Genomic DNA, 9947 nt, shown 5'->3' with positions numbered 1-9947 from the left:
GACTGTTTAACAGCTATCTTCGCTAGCTACTTCCTGACAGCCGTGTTGCCAGCTATCGCCTCAACTGTTATCAAGCACAGGAATTCCCAGTTTGATCGTTCCCTGATTAACAGATCATTGTTCCATTGAGTAAGGTCCATCTCTACGTGCGTTCCAACAAGACATGCGACAAGCAAAAAGTCATGTAATCACATAGAGGTACTCCATGGAGGTGATTCTCACTTTAAGACTATGTACACCTTGAGAATGGACATAGAACGAGTTGTGGTTTGTTTTGATTTTAATCATCATGTTAAGGACAATACGATAAATGGTTATACTAACTATTCAAAAACTTCCACTTTACATTGTTGCTTCTGATAACTCTGTTCTACCAGAATAATGTAACAGGTGGGCTGATAATTGTTTGGCCTATGACAGTAAAACACTTTTTTTTGGCCAAATTTTTTTTTGTATTTAACATACGTCCCTTCAAGGGTGATTCACCAATTATAGCGGGCTTTAAATTTTTCGATACCATTTTTATAGTAATATTTTCACCTTGCCTCAAAAAACGTCTTTGTTTCGGCGATCACCTCTTTATCCGACGAAAATTTCTTCTCAGAGGACATCCTTTTGGGATTTGAGAAATGGGGTTTGTCACTGGGAGCCAGATCTACGAAATACTGTAGGTGGTGAAGCATTTTGTGGCCTAATTCATGAATTTTTGCCATTGTTTTCACTGATTTGTTGCAAAGTGCGTTGTCTTGACGAAACAAAACTTTTTTTTCTTCAAATGCGGTCGTTTTTTGGCGATTTCGTCCTTCAATCGTTCCAAAAATTTGATGTAATAGTCGCTGTTAATGGTTTTTCTTTTCTCGGGATAGATTATTAAGATTATTCCTCGCAAATCCCAAAAAAATTGACGCCATAACCTTGCCAGCTGATTGTTGCGTTTTCCCCCGCTTTGGAGCAAGTACATCGCGTCCAGTCCACTCGGATGACTGTCTATTGGACTTTGGAGTGAAGTGGAGAAGCCAACACTCATCCACAGTAACATACTGACGCAAAAACTCGGATTAAATTCGCTTAAACAGCTCCAAACTCTTCTCCGAATCATCAACTCCTTGTTGTTTTCGGTCAAATGTGAGCTCGCGCGGCAGTCATTTTGCACAGAGCTATCGCATATCCAAATACTCGTGAACGATATGTCCAACACGTTCCTTAGACATCTTTAGGGTGTCAGCTATCTCGATCAGCTTCACACTACGATTGCTTTTATTAATTTTGTGAATTTTTTTAATGTTTTCGTCAGTAACCACCTCTTTTGGGCGTCCACTGTGTTCACCACCTTCAGTGCTCATTTTACCACTTTTAAATTTAGCATACCAATATCTGATGGTTGATTTTGGTAGAACAGAGTCCGAAGACTCTTCATCAAGCCAATTTTTGGCTTTAAGTATGTGTTTCCCCTTCAAAAACTAATATTTTATCATCACGCGAAATTCCTACTTTTCCATGATTACGCAAAACACAAAAGTTGCGTCACACAAAATGCTCTAGCTCATTAGGTTGTGGCCCGAGTGCTGTAAAATTTGGACAGAATTCGTTTGAAGGTTGGTACAAACGAAATATAATATGGATAAATATCTTCTAGCGCGATAAATGTGTTAGGCCAAACAATTATCAGCCCACCTGTTAGAACTAGTCAAGGTTATATGTGGGCTTTTCAAGATATTATATATGGCACGAATCACAATAAATTAGTTAATTCTTCGGTAGTTTCTCATTAAAAAAAATCCTTTAAAACGCCATTTAATGATAAGTAGACAAGACTTTTTTCCATTCAGATGTCATCTTAATTCATGTACTTTAAGTACTTTTTTATGAAAAATTGTTGTGTTATAGAATATTTACTATCAACATAATTAAATATTATTTAATCACTATATTTGATAATTTTCAATAAATAAGATGAATTAATCGATGATGAATGCTCATACACCAAGAGCAAAATATATCACGCGCCTTTCTTTCCGGAAAGGCCATTCATTATGCGCCCCCTCCAAAAAAAAAAGCTTCCCGCACATTAATCATATTGATTCCCCACTAATGGTGGTGCCCTGTTGGGCCCTGGTCAGGGCATTGATATTTAATTTTCAACCAGAAGCACCCATCAATATTATTAGCGCAGAAAATCAATCTTCCCCGCAATGGACGCGACTGGTAAATTATTTTCCGGCCCCTGAAAGGATGTGGCTCATCATTGATTGAATTAAACGAAAATAAAAAAAAACAAGAAACGTTACAAAAATCCAAGCAGAGTCACAAATTTTTCAACCAATGCTTGTAGTTTGTAGTCTCGATGGCCGTCCAACTGATGCCGTAGCAAACTGAGCATTATTTATCATTAAAATTATCACCAAAATGATGGCGCGACACACCGGACCGGACGAGTACCGGGCTTTCGACCCTCGGCAGCTTATAATCATAATTTTTGTCCCAATTTTTAATAAACGTCCAGCCATTTTCCCACTTTCCCGTGGTTCCCGCTCGTCAACAGCGCGTCGGTTGTTTTGGAAGGAATTTGTTTGTGTTTTTTTGTTTTGCTCTCCCTTTTGGAGAATTATTAATTTTAAGCTCAGCCTCCTAACCGTTCGTTCTGAATGGTGGTCATGACCGGTCGCCCCACGTCATCACACCACAGAGCTCCCCATCCCGGCCCATCGGCACGAACGAAGGTGATGCTTATTATTATTATTTTGATCGTTTCTCGTATATTTTATGTTTCTGCCCACACCTCGCATCGGGCTACGGAATCCGGAGATCGGTGCCGACCGGTGCGTGTCGTCCTGCTTACATCTCTCTTTTCTGACCTCATCGTTCGTGTCATCATTCGCGACCAACCTGGGCAGATTGAGAAGCACAAATAAGTTCCACACACACATGCGCGCACACATATTAACCGGGACCAGTCATTTCAGGTGCGCCCGTGGCCACACTTTGTTTCGTGTTTTATTATCCTTTCTGAGGTTTCACGATTCACCCTTCCCAAAACCCTGCTTCCCTTTTTCATCTTCCGGTTGCTCTGATTTCTGGCTGTCCCATTGCGAGGCACTTCTGCTCTTGGAACGTGCAAGCGCGAGATGCGAGCCGGGAGAAGGCACTTTGTTGCGGGATATCGCATTCCCATTATCTACACCTTTCCGAAGATGTGTCCTGCTGGTGTGGCACACTCCCCCTGCCTGCCTACCTGCAGGCGCTCGGGGTCTCGGACGGGCCCCCGAGTGTTGCGCACCGAAAACCCATCCCGCCTGTCATGGTTTATTTTTGTTTCCATTCATTCAAAAGTTGAAAAATTTACTGTATTGTTATGTCGGACAAACGGGTTTTCCAACACCTTTTTTGGTTAGGTGGTAGAGGATTAAGGGTTTGGGATGGTGACGGGCAAAACGTGCTTTTGCTCGCCACGCCGTTTCAATCCATTTCGGGAGATCCGAGCGACATGACACAACCGCAGTGACAGTAGTCGGCGAACATAGCGTTTCGCGGTAAGATATGATCGCGCTGCATTTCGGTTGTTCGTAACTGATTTCTTCTTGAACTCAGAAAAATATTCTAATAACGATGAAAATATTTGTACTAAAGTTTAACATCGTAGTTTATATTGATTACTGCACTTATAGAACGATGTTGAAGCTACAACTCATATTGAAAACTACACTGCTGAAAGTACGTTTAAACCCGGAACTTCGTTTAATTCAATCAAGCAATTATTAGCGCAATGAATGTCAAATTATCATTTATTTATCTATGTAATATGACGACTTTTCGCTTAATTGTCAGCTCCGTTTCAGTTGAACTAGGTTGCAATTGAATTAGTTCACCTTTGCCGCCTGGAAATGGGTTAAGAGCACAGCCAATATTAAATTGTTTCTATTTAGGAGGAGCTGTGTGGCACCTAGTAATATAAGGTAGCTTCACATTATTGAGGTTAATTACATTTTATTTTCAAGAAATGAAGTTCTACAAGATGACCTACAGCAAGTTTACAGAACGTGATTTTTCGATGTTGCAATGCTGCTTATTCAGTTATGCGTGGAAGCTTTTCTAATGCAAGTATTACGAAAAGAAAAGAAAATATGGAAAATATATATATATATAAATCATTGGATAATTTGGTTAACAGTGTTTAGAACTCTGTAAAAATGGTCGCAACCTCGATATAGCTCATAAACTTCAAAGATTTTCTTCGAATAACAGAAAGGTAGTGTTGGGTAATTTAAATTCAGATTCACGAATCTGATTAAATCATTGAACTGAATGAATGAATCTGAATCTTTATTTCAAAGATTCATGAATCCTCCGCGATTCATAAATCCTCAGAGATTCATTATTTCTATAAATCCTCATAGATTCATGAATCCTCATAGAACTTTTTTTTTCTTGAGAATCGACTCATGATTTCAATGACTTCTCATTAAAGATTCATTTGAATGATTCTTCCCAAAAGATTCATTAAGCACAACACCACAGAAAAGTTTACAGAATGTGGAACTATCCTGTTGAATTATTCCTCAGAAATTCATGAATCATTCATGAATCGCATTAAAGATTCATTTGAATGATTCTTCGCAAAAGATTCATTAAGCACAACACCACAGAAAAGTTTACAGAATGTGGAACTATCCTGTTGAATTATTCCTCAGAAATTCATGAATCATTCATGAATCGCATTAAAGATTCATTTGAATGATTCTTCGCAAAAGATTCATTAAGCACAACACCACAGAAAAGGTTACAGAATGTTGAACTATCCTATTAAATTATTCCTCGGAGATCCATGAATCTTCAGAGATTCATGAATCATTCAAGAGTCATTAAAAATTCATTCAAATGACTATTCGCAAAAGATTCATTAAGCGCAACACCTCACAAACGATTACAGAATGTTGAACTATCCTATTAAATTAATATTTCCTACTAAATAATATTAGAAGAAATATTTTCTCCTATGTCAAATCGTATCTCCATTCATCTATTTGAAAACAGTGTCTTAACTCAGTCACATTGAAGTGCTCTAAGTTACATTGAAATTGAAGCATTTAAACAGGGTTTAACATACAATTCACACACATTTTCACCATTGTGCTGAATTGCATTATCAATTTAGAATACATCGACTGGAAATGACTTAAAAAATGCTCTTATCTTATACTTATTGCCGGCAGTATCGAGGCACCCTGATATAACAACTGTCTTCTCCGGCAACCGGACAACATTTCGCTCACACTGTATGTTGGCCAGTCTTCCAAACAACACCCAGCATCCGTGAACATCACCAAACAAAAAAAAAACCACCAGAGACTCTCATTTGCCTCAACAGAGTGCCCCCTGAAGGTGTTTGAAATTAGAATTGTAAAAGAACACATAAAAACATCCAAACCGAAGATCGTTCATTCTTTCTTCCCCCCTGAGGCAAAGAAGCGCATTTGGGATGGGCGTTCGTCATGAGCTTTATGTGGACGTGCGAGGTGGTTGGTGGAAAAGGGGACACAGAGGGGTGGCTCCTCTATTACCTTACCACACGTTGGCAAGAACCGATCCAGCAAGAAGACACGACATAACGACGACGGCGATCGATGAAGTTTGGTGAAGCATGAAGAAACGGATAGAAAGGGTAGCAAATAATAAAAATAAACCGGCTCCAAGGTGAGACTGGAACGATATTGATAATGGTTGGCCAACACCAACCAACACCCCCCACACACAGACACACACGCGGACACAAAAGCACACCCACAGAGACACATTTAATCATGGCATCGCTTGTCACGGTGTCGAACGGACCCGAACATAATTGATGATGCCAATACGCCAGCTGGATGGCCAATGGACTCGCGATACTGGAATGTTGTCCTACATCCTATTCCCAGCGCGCCAAGCTGGCCCGGGTGTCGTTCCCGGTGCTTTGCGTTCGTCGCCTCCGTTACGTGTTGCGAGGGAGTGGTATGCTTTATGATGCCCGGCCCGAATGTCGCTGGCCCGGGGACGCGTGATTAGAATGGCCAAAAACGGGTCGATTGTTCACACAGGGCACAAACCCGGTTTCATCGACCCCGCGCGATTCGAATCGCGAATTAAAGCGAAACCAAACCTAGCGGGTTGAGATGGTGCGCACAGCAAGAGCACAGCACGGTAAGATCACAGCCAGCAGCAAAACCCGATCAAACCGGCGAGGCATCAAGCACCCACCCCCGAAGAAGGAACGTTGGCGGAACCTGAAACACCCCACCCCAAAACCCCCCAAACTCCCCCGTGTGCTGGTCAGACTGTGGCTTATAATTTTGTATTTATTTTCACCTCCAACCGAACACCTTCCCGGCCCCAGTCTGGTGGATTTCGTTTCTGTTTTTGGCACACATAACGCAAGCCCCGTTCGGGGGCTTTTTGACGGGGCGAATATATTTCTTACAATTACTGAAAACGCGCAACAGCACAACAAAAGAAAAATAATTTCTTACACACACAAAACAGCGCATGAGGAGAGAAAAAAAAACATCTGAAACCTCAAAACACCGGAGCGGAGACGAAATTCGTCGATCATAAATGGACAGTGATTTATTTTCGATGATGATTATGAAAATGATCCACCGTTGATCATGACGATCCTCGGTGCACGATCGTTTGTTTTTTGGGGTGCGGTTCGGTTGGTGGCAGGCAAGCGTAGTTACGGTGATACGGTGTACAGGCGATCGATGAAGCGTCTCTGACGAGGGACCAAATTGTTGGGGGTCGGTAAAAAATAGGCACCAATATCAAACTACAGTGCTGTGCAATAATTAGCACTACTAACAGAAATTACCAGTTTTGTGTGTAATGTGAATAATAATGCAGTTTGTAGCTTTAAATAGTTGGTTTTAATGAGCTGCAATGAGATTGTCACTTTACAAGGAAATTAAAAAGATTCTAAGATTTTATTCGTACGAGATATTTTCAAAAAATCAATTTAAGAGAAAATGTACACTCAAAAACTTTAAGTGTAAATATTTTGGGATTTTGCAAGAAAAAACAACTTAAGTATTGCTAGTGTTTTGTTGTGTAAGTAAGCAACGGCTAGAGTACGTCAAAGAGCACAAGCAAAATATATAAGACAAAAATAGAAAGTGACGATTTTATTAGACTAATCATCATTAGACGCATATCTTCTAAGCCCTGTCACGGCTATATTTAGTTTATTAAAGCAATAGAAGTTAAATTTCAATAATTTGTAATGAACGTGTTTAAAACTTAAAATCAAATGTTTCTTGAGAATATTATTCTTTATCAACACAACAACCTCAAGAAGTCGAGGACCTTGCCATTTCTAGCTTTCTGAGACTTTATTTACACGTATCAGGATAGTCAGTCCTGCGTACGGGGGATTGATCCTAATAAGATTTTGGTTCGGTCCGTTCGTGTGAAAACCAGTGCCGCTACCATAATGCTACCGGGTTTCCCGGTTCATGAGAATTCTTGGTGGAATTCCTGATATCAGTTTACAATACGTTGCATTCAGGATCGTTTGTTTGAAGATTTCATGAGATCAAACTACTAATTGGTTTGAAACTCCTGTAACTGTAACTGATACTAATTATATTAATTTAAATTCTGAAATGAATTCATTTATTTACCGGATATTCCTGAGACCTCAAGCCCCAAATAGGCTTCCCCTTTACAGTACATCTCCCTTAACACTAAAATTACCGAATCAAGTATTTTTATTAATCCAGCTTCTTTGAAACACCCTCATATTTTGTAGTCTTCTGTAGTTAAGCCAATAAATTTAAATGACTTTTATGTAATAGGAATACCAAAACCCCCACCTACACAACATGATCGATCTCATCGGAAAAATTAAAAATAATAAAACTGTCGATAGTTCTAGCTCCAAAATTTGGTAGCTCACTGTCCGTGGATGGATGGATGGTGAAGATAATTGTCTCTCGATACGTCGGATCGCGCTTGCCGAGGGTCCCAACGGGTGGGAATCGAAAGGCAGCAACCCCCTGTAAACCGATTCGACCGAGTGTGGCCGGCATCGGGGAGGTGGGTGGCGGTGAAATAAATTCAAATTTACAATGAGTTTCATCTTTTGAATAGAACATACATTTTACTCCATCTTCTCGCTGTTGTTTTCGTTGTATTTCATACTGCCGGCGTGGGGAGTGTCCGCGGGCAACACGGCGAAGCACAGCACTCTGGATCGAGGCCCTCGCGGTTCCCGGTGGTCGGTTTTGTGGTCGATTTCGGATTCGGTTGGTTCGTTCCGGAATTCATCATCGATTTGTTTTCGTTTTTTTTTTTCGTTTCACCGGTCTCGTACCCTTCCCCCGGGGGTTTTCGTCGGTGGACCCCAATAAAACCCATTGCATGATGGGTGTGATTGAACCGGTACCACAAGCGATACCACCGTTTGGGACGCATTTCGAAGCGTCGGTAGTTTTTATTATTTACGAAGGATTGAAGAGAAGATGAAGGGTCGGTGGGAGAGTGGATCGCAGGGGAAAGGGAAGGAACGAGGTCATTCGTATGCTTCCCCCCCCACAAAAAAAAAACAAACGGCCATCATTTGCAGCGATGCATTATGCAACAACGCACCGCGAGTAATGACATTTCTGACAGGGTTTTTTTCGGATCGGGTTTGGCTATTCATGTGTCACGTTGCATTGGTCGCCGGTCGGCAATCATTTGGTGCTTTCCGCGACATTCAGTTGATGTATGTTCGGTTTAGCTGTTTTTTTGTTGCTGTGCCTCCCTCTCGGCCACGCTTTTTAATAGGACGCAATTATTCATGGTGATCACGCAAACGAATCCAAGATGAGCGACACGCTCGTACTACGGTTGGCGCATTGTGGTCGCATTTTGTTGACGCATATCATAGGTGACATTCATGGGGATGTTTATCATCGTTTGTAGTGCTGTACTTGAGCGATATGATATGTGTTCACTTTGGTTCTGTGATTTTATTTTAATTTTATTTACTTTAATTTATTTTTACTCATTTTATTTTATTTTTTAATTTTACACCAACAGGAAATAAGAAATAAGAAATAAATGTTTAATGATAAGAAGTTCAACATCACGAAGTGACTTCGAAGTTCAAGAGCTTCATTTGCACAGGGCAATGCATTCGCACAATCCTGACCTTCGTGAAGGTGTATTGCTTTATTGTAAAACTTAACGCACCTTTTGCATTTAAATCCCCTGCTTTATTGCACTGCAACGCCCGCAATAAACGGTTGCAACCCTACCCCAGCTGCTAATTAAACCATCCGGCCAACCACCTTCACATCTCAATTTGCGAGATGAAAACAAACGAATCGAATCGGAGACAGCGCACGCGCACCGTTTTTTTTTTTGCTGTTTATTCCTGTGTGAACCAAATCACTCACTCCGAAAACCGACGCTGCTGGTGTGCGGCGAATTAATGAGCCGAGGAGCGGGGAGTGCCTCCCAACAGACCGGGAGCCTGTTTTAATTACTCGATGACTTCGATGCTCGAACCGGCGGCAAACCTTGGATCCCGTGATCCCGTTTTGTACGGTGTACGGCTAATTAAATCAAGAAGCGGCAAACAATCCGTTGAGCGAAATTGTGGATTTTGCAGCTCCGTCCGGTGATGACAGTTGACACCAGAAGGCTACCGTGTGCGGTGGCTAACCCTCTGTTGCTAAGGTCCATCTGCTAAGGTCACAGAAAGAAGGAGTTTTTTTTTTGCTCGTTAACCGTTCTTATTGAAAGTTCCATGAAGGGAAAAAGGGGTTATCGTAGTTTTTCCTTGTTCCCGACCGTGCAGGATCTCTTGTAGCCTGCGTTGACCAAAATGCCGCCCGCGTTCGCTCCCCCTTTTCGGTGCGTAGAAGGGGACCAAAAACGGTCACTTTGAAGATACGCATCTTTCCGCCGGCCAAGCATTTCGTCTTGTG

Source organism: Anopheles moucheti, chromosome 2 (genome assembly GCF_943734755.1).
Source record: "Anopheles moucheti chromosome 2, idAnoMoucSN_F20_07, whole genome shotgun sequence".
NCBI classification, from domain to species: domain Eukaryota; kingdom Metazoa; phylum Arthropoda; class Insecta; order Diptera; family Culicidae; genus Anopheles; species Anopheles moucheti.
The sequence above is the reverse complement of the archived record's forward strand: the minus strand, read 5'-3'. Positions refer to the sequence as shown.